We start from the raw sequence: 17,110 nt of genomic DNA, 5'->3' as shown, positions 1-17,110 counted from the left end.
CATGGATGGAGAAGCCTGGTGGGCTACAGCCCATGCGGTCGCAAAGAGTGGGACGCGACTGAGCGACTTCACTGACTCTAGACAAAGAAGACCCCCAGGTAGTGACCACGGTGAGTCCTAACAACATCCCTGCGAAGCCAAGATGAGGGAGACCTGGTGTTCACACCTAGGTTCCCTGGGGAAAGTCCCATCCCTTAACGCTTACTTTATTGGTAAGAAAACGAGGTCCAGGTGATGATTACAAGTTTCTCATTGTCCGGGAGAAGGCTGGCGAGCACCACGGGAGCAGACCAAGTGAACTCTCTGCATTGCCGTATAGCCCGTGTCCAGGGTGCCTGGGACACAGTCAGTAGACAACGGATGCGGACGGGCTTGTGTTAGTCAACCTGAGTTAAGTTTGGCCTCTGTGCCTTGCTTTCCTGATTATCACTCAACTAATTCTGATTGCACATATCATGTTTATTCTGCGGGGAGGTTAAACGGCTGTCTCTGTATTTCACTGCACAGAACAAAGGAATTGGTTTTTATTCCTTTGGCATGAAGACATGTCACATTTCCTTCTTCTCTCTAGTTTATCTGCTTCTTCCCCTTTCTGTACCTCTGTGGCACACTTCTATGTGGGACATTAATAATCCTAACAACTGCCTCCAGGAAAACCCACACACAAGGCCACGGGGCATAAATAACCACAGTGTCCCTGTCACCTAAAACTCAGGTTTAGAAAAAAAAAAATTTAAGCAGTAATTAAATAATAACTGTTAGCATTCAGAACCATTTAACATGCTGCCTATAGTATTATTCATTGAAGGAGATGCCAAGACTGATGGTGCTCAGGAAAAAGAAAGAAGCCACAGTCCTTAAGGAAAGCCTCCTAGCGACCAGGAGGCACCTCTCCTGCTGGGGCATCTGCCTGTGCTTAGTCACTCAGTCATGTCCAACTCTTTGGGACCCCGTGGACTGTAGCCTGCCAGGCCCCTCTGTCCATGGGATTCTCTGGGCAAGAATAGTGGGTAACCATTCCCTTCTCCATGGGATCTTCCCAACCCAGGAATTGAACCCAGGTCTCCTGCATTGCAGGCGGATTATTTACCTTCTGAGCCACCAGGAAAGCCCTCATTTATTTCCTAGACATCCTCTGTTCTTTGTCCATGCTGAACTATTTTCAACTTTCAGAGCATTCAAGTTTAAAATTCCTCTTTCCCAGCGATGTTGTGTGAGTTCCATGTACCCAGCAAACTCCTGCTCATCCCTCAAAAGACTGGCTCATGTCCTCCCTCAGAATTTGATCTGACACCAAGGCCCTGCAGAGGTGGAGAAGGCAGCAGCTACTGGTCTCTGTTACATCACCCCTGAACTCGTGTTGTAACTACAGAACCATGAGTCTCTGGAAAGAAAGGACCATGTGTTGCTTGTTTTTACATCACTTGGGTGGGGCACAGCCTGGGTCACATAAAAGGTACTTAGAATGTGTGTTGAATTCATGGCTGGCTGGATGGATGAAAGATTAAAGTTGTAGTGGGAGATTGCTACTAGGGTGAGCAAGCTCAGAGAAGTCGATGATGATGATGATGATTTATAGAAAAAGCAGAGATTGGGGTGATAGGGGAGCACTGTTACCTCCTCCAGCATCAGCTGCTCCCCATGATGTATTTCCAGGCTTCCCAGGTGGTGCTAGTGGTAAGGAACTAGCCCACCAGGCTCCTTTATCCGTGAGATCTCCTAGGCAAGAATATTGGAGTGGGTTGCCATTTCCTTCTCCATGGGATCTTCCCAACCCAGGGATCGAACCTGCCATCTCTTGAGGCTCCTGCATTATAGGCAAATTCTTCATGCACTGGGCTACCTGGGAGTCATAAGAGACACAGATTTGAGCCTTGGGTGGGGAAGATCCCCTGGAGGAGGAAATGGCAACCCAGTCCAGTATTCTTGCCTGGAGAATTTCATGGACAGAGGAGCCTGGGGAGCTACAGTCCATGGGGTGGCAAAGAGTTGAACACAACTTAGTGACTGAGCAACAACAACAAATGGTTGTGGTTTGAACCACCGAGTTTGAAGGTGGTTTGTTACACAGCAGCAGATTATGGGAACTTGCAAGAGCCCATTTGTGGTTCATTAAATCAACCTTAAAATGATGCCCCAAATGACATATTCTTCAGCAACAAGTCTGCTAGGGCGTGATACATGTAAAGCATTGATTACAATTTTCAGAAACCTTTGCTTAGACACATTTATCTCTCTTGATCTTCCCTGGTGGCTCAGCTGATAAACAATCTGCCACCCTGTTTCGATTCCTGGGTTGGGAAGATCCCCTGGAGAAGGGATGGCTACCTAGCTAGCTACCCTCTCCAGTGTTCTTGCCTGGAGAATCCCCATGGACAGAGGAGCCTGGTGGGCTGCTGTCCATGGGGTCACAAGAGTTGGACATGACTGAGCAACCAAGCACATTCATAGCTCACTCTTGCCTGACTGTGGATGCATTCTTTATTCTTCCAGCACTCTGCACACCGGCTCCCTTTTAAGCTACATCTGTGCTTCAAGAGGAATATTTTTTTCTGGAATTTACAGCAATAACACTTTGACCTCGGCTGATGCCTGGTATCTAAGGTGTCAGAAAGGGACTTTTTCATGTTTATCTTGTAATTGGCTCCAAAAAGCAGGCACAGCCTTATGTCATTTTCAGTGTATACGTTCTGAGAAGAGCAGCGTCCAACAGCCCGTGGGAGCAACTGAGCTTCATAGAGTCACGTGTCCACATGCTACTCGATTTTTTCACGATGTTTCAGGCATGTTAAGTTGGAAATTTTGGTGAAGGAGAAGTTGAACTTGATAAGATTCTCCAAAGGAAGAATACAGCATCCTTCTAAAGAACTGGGTTTAAACACTGGCTTCACAGAAACAAATATCATGTATTAACGCATATGTGTGGAGTCTAGGGAGAAGGCAATGGCACCCCACTCCAGTACTCTTGCCTGGAAAATACCATGGATGGAGGAGCCTGGTGGGCTGCAGTCCATGGGGTCGCTAAGAGTCGGACACGACCGAGCGACTTCACTTTCACTTTTCACTTTCACGCATTGGAGAAGGAAATGGCAACCCACTCCAGTGTTCTTGCCTGGAGAATCCCAGGGACGGGGGAGCCTGGTGGGCTGCTGTCTATGGGGTCGCACAGAGTCGGACACGACTGAAATGACTTAGCAGCAGCAGCAGCATGGAGTCTAGAGAAACGATACAGATTAACTGCAAGAACAGAGACATAGACATAGAGAAGGGACTTGTGGACACAGCGAGAAGGGAGAGGGTAGGATGAACTGAGCGGGTAGCTCCGTATGTACACGACGTGTGTAAAATGGGTAACTAGAGGGAAACTGCTGTACAGCCCAGGGAGCTCAGCGGGTGCTCTGTGATGACCCAGAGGGTGGGATGCGGGGCGGAAGAAAGGCTAAGAGGCCTGTATGTTTGCATATAGCTGATTCACGTCACTGCCCAGCGGAAACTAGCACAACATTGTAAAGCATTTATACTCCAATTAAAAAAAAACAAAATTAAAAAAAAGTTAACTAAGAAAAAAAAAAAGGCTTCACAACTCTTGGCCCATATCCTTGCCAGGGGGAAAAAAAGGCCCTGGGGGATGAAAATATTTTATAAAGGGAACTTGTTCGGAGTGAACTGAGCTGTGAGGTCTCAGGTGAAGGAGATGGTGGGATGAGCAGGAAACACTCTCCTTGTCCACCAAGCTTCACAAGCTTCACAAGCTTCACACGGTGGACCCCTTGGAGCACGTGTGCCCTGTGCACACGGGGCACGAGGCACGTGAGTGCTGTCAAGGACCTGTGACCATGGGCTGAGGGCTGCACGGAGCAGCACAGCATGGAAGCTAAAGGCAGTGGAATATCAAGGGCTGGACGAGGAACTCTCTTCTGTTTGTTTTTCTATATATAAATTTAAACAAAAAATTTAAAATTGGAGTATAGGGATTTCTTTTTTTTTTGCTTTTATACAAAGTTTTTTATTTTAGTAGTAAAACATTTTGTTTTTAAAAAATACTTGGTGTGAAAAAATAACTATAAAATGCAATTTGTTATTGCTGTTTAGTTGCTAAGTCCTATCCAACTCTTTGTGACCCCATGGACTGTGGCCTGCCAGCCTCCTCTGTCCATGGGATTTCCTAGGCAAGAATACGGGAGTGGGTTGCCATTTCCTTCTCCAGGGTATCAGAGTATAGTTGCTTAATAAAGTGTTAATTTCTACTGTACAGCAAAGTATATCAGATATACGTGTAGACATATATCTCCTCTTTCTCTTTGGATATCCTTTCCATTTAAGTCACCATTTGCAGAGATGTGGATGCACCTAAAGATGGTCATGCAGAGTGAAGGAAGTCAGAAAGAGAAAAACATATATCATACATTAACATATATATGCGTTATATAGAAAAATGGCACAGATGAACCTATTTGCAAAGCGGAAACAGAGACACAGACATAGAGGACAAATATACAGACGGGTAACCCTAACCTGGCCATCGGTCCCTGTGGAAGTGGCCCTGCCCCCAAGGGATGTCCTGGTGCCAGCATGTGTGGGGTGGAGCAGAGCAGATGGCAGGAGCAGCCAATCAAAGGAGCCCCTGCGCTCTCTCTGCCCCAGGGCTGGTACCCTGAGGAAGGAGGGGCCTCGAGGGAGTCACCTCCTGTCAACCCAGGAGCACCAGGGGTGGTTTCTGACAGCCCCAGTCAGGTCACAGCTTCCTACGTCCCCTCTTCTTCTCCTCCCCTCTTCTCTGCCCCTGGCTGGGTCAGAAACATCTTTGAGCAGGAATGATCCCAGAAGAAAGAGGGCCCTGCCTTCCCCACAGTTATGGCAAGCCCACAGCAGGACCCAGCTGGAGAGGGAAATTTCCCTTTAAATCAGGTGTAAAGTTTTGATTATGACCTGAGCCTGGACACTTTTGCCTGATTTCAGACTGTGCTTTCAACTTACAGTCATGATACGATGCTATCTTATCCAAGTTTGGACCAGTCAAGTCATGAGAATAAGTCAGAGACAAGATGATTTGCACAGAATACAATTTAAAGGGGACCAGGGAAATGACAGAGGAGCCCGGTAGGCTACAGTCCGTGGGGCCCCAGAGAGTCAGACACGACTGAGCGACTAAACACACACACCGGGAAACAAAGTTGCACTGTGGTTCGGTTCAGTTCAGTCGCTCAGTCGTGTCGACTGTCTGGGACCCCATGGACTGCAGCACGCCAGGCCTCCCTGTCCATCTCCATCTCCTGGAGTTTGCTCAAACTCATGTCCATCAAGTCGGTGATGCCATCCAACCATCTCATCCTCTGTTGTCCCCTTCTCCTCCCGCCTTCAATCTTTCCCAGCATTACAGTCTTTTCCGATGAGTCAGTTCCTCACATCAGATGGCCAAAGTATTGGAGCTTCAGCTTCAGCATCAGTCCTTCCAATAAATATTCAGAACTGACTTCCTTTAGGATGGACTGGTTGGATCTCCTTGCAGTCCAAGGGACTCTCAAGAATCTCCTCTAATACCACAATTCAAAAGCATCAATTCTTCAGCGCTCAGCTTTCTTTATGGTCTATCTCTCACATCCTTACATGACTACTGGAAAAATCATAATTTGACTAGACAGACCTTTGTCAGTAAAGTAATGTCTCTGTTTTTAATGTGCTGTCTCTGTTGGTCATAGCTTTTCAACCAAGGAGCAAGAGTCTTTTAATTTCATGGCTATAGTCACCATCTGCAGTGATTTTGGAGCCGAAGAAAATAAAGTCTCACTGTTTCCATTGTTTCCCCATCTATTTGCCATGAAGTGATGGGACTGGACACCATGATCTTCGTTTTCTGAATGTTGAGTTTTAAGCCAGCTTTCTCACGCCCCTCCTTCACTTTCATCAAGAGGCTTTTTAATTACTCTCCTTTTCTGCCATAAGGGTGGTGTCATCTGCGTATCTGGGTTTATCGGTGTTTCTCTCGGCGGTCTTGGTTCCAGCTTCTATACTGTGATTCCACAGCATCAGAGAGACTGTCACTCAATGCACTGTTTGTATCAACAGTGGGGTCTTTTTTTTTTTTTTTTTAAAGAATTGCTATTTCAAAGCACTTGAGATCTAATTAAAATCTATTCATACATTCTTTCACAACAATAAGATTTCATTTATTCCCCATATCTTTGATTTTCAAAAAAATGAGTGATAAATTAAATACAGGGAATAGGACACTTTGGAATTGTTTGAACAATAAGGATCTTTGAAAACCAACTATTGCTTATTGATACTCAAATGATACACTGACTTTTTTTTTTTTTTCCTGAGCTAAGCTTGGTCAAAAATCTGTCATGATCACACATCTTACAAATTGATGTACTTACTCTATTGATATATTATCGCTGGTGATATGCATTTTGTGTCATAATGTGGTAAATAGGATTCAGTGCACACAGGCAAAAGAAATTTGTCGTCTTTTCAAAAAATGTAGTCGGAGTTGTTGATGTTGAATATAACTATCACCACGAGGGGCTTCTCTGGTGGCTCAGCTGGTAAAGAACCTGCCAATGCAGGAGACCTAAGAGATGTGGGTTTGATTCCTGGCTTGGAAAGATCCCCTGGAGGAGGAAATGGCAGCCCACTCTGGTATTCTTGCCTGGGAACTCTCATGCACAGAGGAGCCTGGTGGGCTCCAGTCCTTGGTTTCCCAAAGAGACGGCCTTCATTGACAGCACACGACACACAGGTCACCCTGAGAGTAACTCTTCACGAGCACACATTTTCTCAACAAACATGGCATCGCATAATCAACGGTGTGACTGTCGGATAAAATGCTCTTCAATAATAATATCTCCCAGGATTTCTAAGTTCTCTTACAAGGTATATTATTTTTACTCATGTGAAGGAGAAAAGAATTTCAGCAAGGTTAGCCTTAATTCAACAAAGTTAAAGTGACTCGCCCAAGGTTATATACCAAGCTATGAAAGGAGACACAGACTGTCTACCTGGAAAGGACTTCTCTGGTGGTCCGGTGGCTAAGACTCTGCACTCTCAATGTAGGGAACCCAGGTTCAGTCCCTGCTCAGGGAACTAGATCTCACAAGTCACAGCTAAGACTCAGCACAGCCAAATAAATGAAAAAAAATTGCTTAGAAAAAGAAGTCCCTACCTGGAAGCCTCAAACCACCAGACTAAGTAGAAGGTCTGGATAAAACATGGGAACAGCACAGCTTCTATGGAAAATGGGGAGGCAGGCGGGTACCCCTTGGACGAGACTCTTCTTTCTTGTATTTCAGCTTGTTTGAGTCTTTGTGGAGTTCTAAGAACAGATGCATCTGCTCTGTACTTAACAGAACAGTCCCTGGAAACACACTGTGTCCTACCGTGCTTACTTACGCTGTCTGTCAGCGAGTGCATGGGCCTGTCCTGGACTCTGCCAACAGGAGCAAAAAGGAGGGGAAAACTCTTGCTAGTAAAACACAGACTTACTTCATAAAGAGGCAGTTTTAAACTAAATGCAGAAAAATGGAAGTTGTAAGGAAAGTAGTTCTTGAAAGATAGTCGTAAAAACACCACCAGCAGAGTTGTGTGTATTTAAGCAGAAAAACACTGGGGTCCAGTCCTAGTCCTGATGTGTTCTCCATTTACTCTAAGACCTAGGGACTTAGAGCATGTTTATGGCCTTATCATTTCCTCCAGTTAGGAGTCCTCACGTATATTAGCTGAGGTCTGGTTTCCAAGGTCTTTCCCAAAGCTGCAATTGAGTAGATGTGGCCTGTGCCCTTATCTGAAATGAGCTGTGCATTCACTTATGAGTTCATCTGCGTTCTCATTCAGAATTTTTAGAAAGCAACCTTTAAGTCAAGATACAACCCTGACTTAGGAGGGCTTGCAAATTTATCCTGTAATTTCTATTACCTGCTTCATCAACTCCCTTTTGCTTTCCTATTTATTCCTGTAATTTCTATTACCTGCCTCATCAACTCCCTCCTGCTTTCCTACAAGGCAGGGGACTCGCCCAGGCTTTCAATCTGATGCATAGGAATAACCTGAACTGAACTGAGCTGCCTTTTTCCTCTCTGCTTGTTAGTGCTGTGGCTTACACTTTTCCTAGTTCAGCAGAGAGAATATTTTGGCTTTGAGTAACTCATGAACTGCAAATTACTTGCAGAAATCCAAGTTAAAAATGAAAAGTATTAGCAATAGAGAAGTTACTTAATTACACCAGTAAGAACTTGGAAGCATCAAATTCACATTTAAAATCACATAAGCAGAAAATTTATTTCTCCAATGTGATTCTATTGTATTTGACATGTGTGTATGTGTGTGTTCTTACATATATTTAGGACGGTTTCTGCCCATGTCATCCAAGCATTTTTAGAAATTAAAATTGGATCAGAATATTATGTCCGTGGCTGTGTGACTGATAAATTGTATACACAGCATGTTTTCCAGCTGTTTTCAAATTGCTTTAATTTATTTACCCCTCTTCACACAGAAAGTTCATATATTATAAATCACAAGGGTGTTTCAGGGCATGACAGACCCTCATTCCTGAACAGAATGGTCTCTCATGCATAACTTTCTTTGATCAACAACTCAAGCCAAATGAGTTTAGGGTGAAAAGAACATGGAACATATTTAGGCCGGGAAGAAAAGAGCACAGAGACTGTCATTTAGTGTAAGAAATATCTGTTGTTAGCTTGGTGTTTTGTTTTGACTCTTTATGAAAACAACAGACAGATTTCTCAACAGGACACATCTAATAGATTTTAAATATTGAGAGACTCAGTCAGTCTTTTTGCAGCTAGTAAAAATCAACTTTCAAACTGATTTTTTAAAAGATAAATTTAAAGGCTCTGAATTGTTTTTTTGATGTAGTTCTTGCAAAAGTAATCAAACTAGTATCCATCTGTAATTCTGAGTTAAAAGGTGAAGGTTTTTGGAAGGGACCACCTATGGTAGGATAAGAGAATTAGTTATCCACAGATATATTCTTGGCTGGAGATACTATAAAATCTACTTTTATAAAAATATTATGGATAATTTAATCCTTGGATGCTTAGAAGAAATTCTATACTTGCACGTTGAGATAAAGAGAGCGATTGACTATTATAATGCTGATTAGAATATAATTCCAGAAACTAGATGCAGTTCTATAATAAATTTAAGTGTTTTAGGTTGATCTGATTTTTTAATGCTTTTGAGAAGAGGTTGATTTTTATTTCATCCCCACGTATATAATCCTTATGATTTATACAATATTAGGGGAGTCTTTTTTGCTAGTGAAATTAGTTGATGTAATGTTTACAAAATTCTCATTAGCCTAAAACCTAAATGGCATCTTCTGTATGTTTAATACGAGTTTTGGCCAGAATTATATTGAAATGTCTATAGTTTGATAATATATTGACATGATAAAACAGATATATTTAATTTGAGTACATGTTCTTCATTTAAAGAAATCACCTAATTATGTAATTACATGGAGAGTTTTGAGTCATTGCAAACTCTCAAACAAGTAATATAGTATATATGTCTAAGAAAGATGGAAGGGCTAATTACACATTCCTCAGAGAAGCATTATTTGATTTCTACTAATATGTTTGAGCATTTTAGATAAAATGATTTTTGTAAATTGATGATAATCTTAACTCGAATCATTATTAAATTTTATTTAATACTTTATTTGATTAAAAGTTTCAAATAAAGACTGCATCATTCCAGAAAAGTTAAAATTAATTCTCTTATAAATAGAAGACCATGATTTAATCCACTTGAAAGTTTTGTTGCTCTAATACATTACAACTCCAAAAATATTTTCAATTCTTCATTGTTATGAAACTAATTCTTCAGTTTTAGTCATGAATTCCATTGAAGAACAAAATCTCTTTGGCTATAGTTTTCATGTTTTATTAAATATGTTTATATTTAAGTGTATTTATACTTTTGGATCAACACATGTCTGAATTATGACATAGTTAGTTTTAAAATATTTTATGTGTCTACACAAGCAGAATTTTATTACCAGGGAGATTTGTTTATCTCATGGCGATTTCTGAATGTTCTTATGCATAAATTTTCACCAAACTACTGCAAGACAATATGTAGAAACTGATTTTTCGGGTTAGGGATTAGTCAGCTTTCTTTGGCACAACTCCTCATCTCTCTCTTTAAAATAATTTACTCGTTTGTTTCATTCTTTAAGTTGTGCTAGGTCTTCACTGCCGCGTGCGGGCTTTCTCCAGCTGCGGTGAGTGGAGGCTTCAGTTCCTTGGGGGGCTCGGGCTTCTCGCTGTGGTGGCTTCTGTTGCTGCAGAGCACCAGCTCTAGGCGCTCGGGCTTCAGGAGCCGCAGTGCCAGGGTTCAGTAGTTGCGGCCCTTGGGTTCTAGAGCGTGGGCTCAGTACTTGTGGTGCACGGGTCTAGTTGCTCCATGGCACGTGGAATCTTCCCCGGACCAGGGACCGAACCCATGTCCCCTGCACTGGCAGGTGGTGTGTTATCCACTGCACCACCAGGGGAGTCCTCCTCATCTCTTCCGGGGATGGCTTTTAGCTCTGTGTTCATCCATCGATCCATCTGTCCCTTCGTTCGATCACTCATTCTGCAATATTTGCCTCGGACCTCCTAGGTACTGTGCCATGCTGTTAGTACCCTGATGCCCTGGGCAGACACTATCTCTGTTACAGTTCTTTCTTCTAGATGTAGACGAAAGTAGTCATCAAATAGCTATTTGATCTGCATTGGGGTAGAAGGGGCAGGGCTCTGACAGCGTTTGATGGAGGAACTGACTAGCCTGGTGACAGGGTAGGGGTTCAGTCAGGAGAGCAGCCCAGGAGCTTGGCCTGGATGGTCAGACCTGAGGGGTGAGAGTCGCTGGCCCCAGGAGGCAGATGATGGGCTTGTGGACGAGCATTCCTGGCCGAGGGAACGGTGTGTGCAAAGGGACAGAAATGGGAAGGGGACTGGCCCTCCCTGTGCAGGAAACACGGATGAGAGCGTGGCTGGGCAGACCGAGGACGCAGCGTGGCAGTGGCTTCAGGGTTGGTGGTGTTTCTCACAGAGGCTCTTTCAGAAGGTTTAGCGGAGAGAGAGGAAAGGAAGGAAGTCTCATTAGGTCAGTCTTCTGCTAAGAGCTTCCATCAAGGTGGAGACAACTATTCTGGAACTTTCTCCTCCTGTGGCAATCAATTTCTAACCCCTCCAGTCTAACTCTCTTCCTGCCCACTTCACTATCTTGTGATAATGTCTCTATTAAACGGAAGAAAAGGCAAGGAAGATGGCTTTGGGCAGTTAGCTCTACAAAATACATAGAACATATACAAGACCTTTTTGGCAGCACTGAAATCACAGCTGCCTGGACAAACAGACCCCACGCTGTGGCCTTGCCCTGGCCTGCCTTGGTAGGAGAGAAGATAGCTGTTATCCCTGAAATGGGGGCTGGCAAGATATGAAGCTCACTAGTCTAGTTAACCACATGAAATATGGTCAGTGGCCCTGGGAAAAGGGTTTGCAGAGTCAGCTTGGTATTTGAGATGGGTTTACTGTTGGAGAAGGGAAAGGCTACCCACTCCAATATTCTGGCCTGGAGAATTCCGTGGACTGTATAGTCCATGGAGTCGCAAAGAGTCGGACAGGACTGAGTGACTTTCACTTACTTAACTTACTTACTGCTAGGTAGATGACCTTAGCCTTCATATGTCCTTGAAAAAGAAGACTTTTTAAAAATTAAAACAAACATATGGTTTTATTGGTTTTAAATGGGCTTCCCTGGTGGCTCTGATGGTAAAGAATCCACTTACAATGCAGGAGACCTGTGTTCAATTCCTGGGTCGGGAAGATCCCCTGGAGAAAGAAACGGCAACCCACTGCAGCATTCTTGCCTGAAGAATCCCACGGACTGAGGAGCCTGGTGGGCTAAATCCATGGGGTCGCAAAAAGTCAAACACAGACTGAGCAACTAACACTTTCACTTCCACGTAAATTCTTTTCAGGAGAAGCCCCGGGAGACTGGCACCCTTAGTACTGCTCACATGTCTGCTCCTCACGTCACGGTCAGTGTCCTAAAGGGAGAAACGGGCCTGCTCTCCTCTCTGCCTCTGCTCCTGAGCCTAACACACACAGCCTGCAATAACACCCACTGGACTTGTGGACACCATCACCCCCAGTCTACAGCAGATCTGGCTGAGGTGGGAAAGTTGAAAACACACTTGGCTGGCCTTCAGTAAGACTTGGATTCAGAGCCCACCTGCAACACCTCCTAGGTGTATGTCCCCATTCAAACTCTTAGAGACTCGGTCCTTTCTGACACAAGGTGGGGAATGTTGATGTCAACTCACAGGGTTGGGATAACTATCAGGGACCATATGGATTAATATAAAGGACCTGGGACCTCAAAGAGGCTCAATCAGTGGAAAATTTCCCAGGGCCATGAGGTGTGAGACAGAGAAATATCCTGTTACTGTGTAATTATTAAAAACGCACCTCGGGTCCCGGCTCAGCCCTGATACCTCTGCCCCCTTCTCCCTCGCCATGTCCCATGGAGGGCTACTTTGTTTAAATCAGTCATTATGGCCTCCTCTTAAAACGCTGGTTTGTGGGGGCATATATGCATACGTAAGTCAGAAGGAAGGTACAGGCTTGGAGTGGCAAAGCGATGATTAAACCCTCGGAGATGACAGAACCCTGAGGGGCCCTTTCTGTCCGAGGCATGATCCTCATCACAGCCAGCCCCCTGCCTGCCCTGGCTTTGGATCTCCAAGGGACCCCAGACTCATGTCAATTTTATGAACAGCTGAATCGAGAGTGACCTTTTACTGCAGCAGAAACATTAAAAGGAGATTACAGGACCAAACCCACAGAGCAGCCACGCTCTAAAATCCCCCTTCTTGAAAATGGCAAAGCTGCTGGAATTTTGCCAGGAGAACCCCACTGAAGCAAGGGGAATGAATAAATAATCATTCGGGGCATCTTGTCTTCCTTTGTTTGAGCTCTTAAGGCCAAGACAGCAACCACTGATTAGAAAAGATTTTGTGCTTCTTTTCACTGTTCAAAATAATGCTGTTCTCTGCTGTTTAGCCCTTTCCAGCCTCCTTCCTTTCACAGGGGGCCCTGTCTTCGATCTTTTCCTGGCTCTGCTGCTTTTCATCTTGCCATTTTCATCATTGCCACTCATTTTCTTCCCTTCAAACCTTTCCCTTTTGGTCCGGAGTAGATGTTCATTCTGAGTAGCAAGGTGTCCCCCGGTTTACCTAACCCTAACCCTTCTGTGTTTGTTGCCACAGACTTCCTTCCGATGCCTGCTTTTCTCCACCCCACCTACACTTTCCTCTCCTCACCCACCCCCTTCCTCTTATTTTCCATCTGACATTGTTTTGGAGAAGACCTTTTCGGTGTACACCCCTCCTTCTTTATGTCAGGTCCTGCCCAGGAAAGTGAAAGTGAAGTCGCTCAGTTGTGTCCGACTCTTTGCCACTCCATGGACTGTAGCCCACCATGCTCCTCCGTCCATGGGATTTTTCCAGACAGGAGTACTGGAGTGGGGTGCCATTGCCTTCTCCATGAATCACCCCCCTAATGCAGTGGGAAGCATTGATTCAGCTGCCAGGAGAGTCACATAAGTTTGCATATTAAGAGGGAAACTAGCCTCAGGTACACGGAGACCCCATAAATATCCAAATATGACATGATTCCGGGTGGCCTGACATGCCTGTGTGTGGCTCTGTGACCAGACGTGTTCCTTGTGCTTGGGACTCAGGCGATGTATCATCTAACTCCTTATGGTCTTTTCAACGTTTTAAAAGTAAAAGAGTGTGCAATTTTCTTAAAATCCTGTTACACTCGTGTCACTGCTTTTCTTTACCGTTCACAGGGCAGATAGAAGTTCTGTCCACTAATGATGAGACAGACCTTGTCCTCGGATGAAGCTTCCAAGTTCCAAGGGTGCCCTGGGAGAGGCTGGTGTTTACTGCCTTGTTCCCAATTAACCTTGGATTCTGTAACATTCCTCATGCCTGCCAAGCAGATTACAGCTTAGTGGTGGTGAGAAACTCGGCCAGTGCCAATGTTTTGCATAACAGACTTGTGTTGGCTTAGTGGGGGGAGCCCCCTCCCCAGCAGACAACATATTTTAGCAGAGCATGTGTGCCTGAGTGCATGGACTTGGGTGCACACACACACACACACACACACGGCTTCTCCTCTGCACACTTTGCTCACGATGATCAGAAAACTCTGTTCACTTAGGGGTAATTCGGTCTGATGTTGAGGCTTGAGTGAGTGAATAAGAAGATCTTTTGCTTAGCTGAGCATTTACAAATACCCACTGAGTTGGGCAGGCATTCACGGAGACCTCAGCATGAAGAGCACTGGCCAGGACAGCGGAGCGCACTTCAAGCCTGGAATCCCAGGACGGCACAGAGGCTGAGGGGTTGCCCTCATTAATGCCTGCCTGATGCCCACAGCCCCTCTCCCTGCCAGGCCCCCGTGAAGCCCCCACGATGCTGTGGATGCTGCCAGCCTTTGGGAGCTCACGGCACTGCGTTGTGAACAGAATTTCAGTCCACTAGCTGGTTCCGGTTCTTTTCATGGTAACAGCTCTTATTCTGACCAGACTCTTTCAGGAAAGAGCAAAGAGGTCTCTAGAATACTTGACTGTTTCTCCTGCTCCTCCTCCATGTCCCTCAGGACACCGAGAGCATGGTGACGAGGGCAAGAAGAGAGTCAGTTCTCTGGTGCAGCCATTGAGGACCACAGTATGGAGGAGCTTCAAAAAGTTAAAACCAGAAGTAACATACGATCATGCAATCCAATTTTGGGTATTTATCCAAAGGAAGCAAAAACACACAAAAAACCCATCTGCATCCCTTGCTCCTTGCTGCATCGTTCACAACAGCCAAGACACGGAAACAGCCTAGTGCTCGTAGATGGATGAACGCATTAAAAAGATGCACGTGCGCGTATATACCAACGGAAGGTGATTAAGCTGTAGAAAACAACGAAATCCTACCATGTTTAAGCACCTAATGAATGAAACAGTAGAGTAAGTGGAGACAGAGACCCCTTGGGAGTGACTAGGCTGTCAGGATGACTTTCGGAGAAAGGACATTGCAGGAAATTGAACTTGACCGACTCAAAATGCCGCTCCAGTGCTGAAAAGTCTTTCATTCCAGACCACAAAGCTAGGAATAGAAGAGGGAAGGAGGAGCGCTACCTGGGGGGAAAGAGAAGCAGTAAAATCATTGAGAAGCATAGCTGTCAAGTTGGTGCTGGGTGACTGCACGTGATGACTTCTCTTTTCCTGAAGGACCGGGAATAGATCCACACCTACTCCCGCGGACCCGCGTGGCAGTGCTTGCTAGCCGGGCTCTTCACGTCTGGGTCACCGGTGCATTGGGACGCGGACTCCCTTCCCATGTATTATTCTTGAGTATCAACTCATTTAGGGAGAGGTACTGTTTTTTCTTTTTAATTTCCCACTGTCATGAAAGTTTTAAAGGCTCAGAGAATGTTTGCTGAATGAAATTGAGTTGAGTGGGATCTGGCCAGCAAGTCTATCGTAGAAGACGAATCAACATGTTCATCCTTGGCCTTTGAAGTGTGGAAGGAGGTTTAGGTGGAAAATCAGAAGAACACAGATTGTTCTTCACCTTGTTCCACTGAACAATGTTTTCCTGAGAAGGATATTCAGCTGAACCTATTGTTTCAGTAACCCTTAGGAACCCTGGAAGAAGGTGGCGGGCATGTCTGGAGATGTTCTGGAGGAGCGGGCAGCTGTTCTCTGCGGTAGCCCTCCCGCGATCTGAGAAAATGATTTCCACCCAGATGGATCGGACACAGCTGTTCTCTGCCTGATCCGGGGCCCTCTCCTCTCTGTTTCCTAAGCCTTCTTTCCCTTTGGGTCATGTAAAATTTCTGACTCACCCAGGACCAGCCATGCTTAGAAAAGGGGTAAAAACTCGTTGTATTTAATATCCTGTGATAAACCATAATGGAAAAGAATATATATACATATATATATATGGAAAGAAAAAAAATATATGAATCACTTTGCTGTACAGAAGAAATTAATACAACATTGTAAATCAACTATACTTCAATAAAATAAAATTAAAAGTGGCAAAACTTACTCTATTCAATATCCTGTGATAAACCATAGTGGAAAAGAACAGGGAAAAATCATGTTGGGTTGGCCAAGAATTTCATTTCATAGCATCTCTCTTTGTCTCTCTCTCTATATATATATGAATATAGATAGATAGATATAGATATGCATGAGTGCGTGCTAACCTGCTTCAGTCCTATTCGACTCTGCAACCCTATGAACTGTAGCCCACAGGGTCCTCTGTCCAGGAAGGAAAAGAAGAAAAAAGAAAGGCAAAACTCCCCTCTCCAAACACCAAATATCTGAGTCATGAAAACCCCTTGCATTTATATCCTAGAAGTTTCTTACAATGCTTCTGTTTCAACCCTGGACTTTGGCACTGGAGTGATAGTAAACGAGATGATTGGCATTATACCTTCAGATCTTTATTTATAAGGGACTTTGGAACTCGCTGCGTCTGCCCGAGCAGGGTGGACACACAGCGTCCTCCTGGTCCTTTATTGCCACCCACGGGCTGGACCGCAGACGCCGAGCCGGGCTCTGTCAGTGCCGGGGACCAGAGCCCTCTCCCAGACCCCCAGATCCGGCGGGGCCACCGGCTGGGGGGCCGCCCACCCGGGGGGCCAGGGTGTTTGCGGTGCCCGGAATGTCTCCCAGTCACCCCCATCTTATTAATGCTTCAGTGTAGCATAAAGCCTCATTCATTATTCATAATAATCCAGTCAGAGGGCACCCGGAGACCTGATAAATTCTCACCTAAGTGACAACGGCTGACAGGGCCCGGGGTTTTATAGCCCTCCTCCTGCCTCGGCAAGGTGCGCTGGGCAAAGGTCCACCGCCATCCGCCGCTAATGACCAGGCTGATATACGAGCCGCTGCTGATTTCCTGACATCAAGGCCCGTCGGCTGAGGCCCCCACCTGCAAGCCGGGGGCAGAGATGAGTATCTGTCAGGCTGGAAAAGGCAGAAACAGGCCAGGGCGCGGGCAGGAACGGGTTAACTCAGAGCG

The sequence above is a fragment of the Bubalus bubalis genome, chromosome 5 (assembly GCF_019923935.1).
Source record: "Bubalus bubalis isolate 160015118507 breed Murrah chromosome 5, NDDB_SH_1, whole genome shotgun sequence".
Lineage (NCBI taxonomy): Eukaryota > Metazoa > Chordata > Mammalia > Artiodactyla > Bovidae > Bubalus > Bubalus bubalis.
This window is presented reverse-complemented; position numbering follows the sequence as displayed.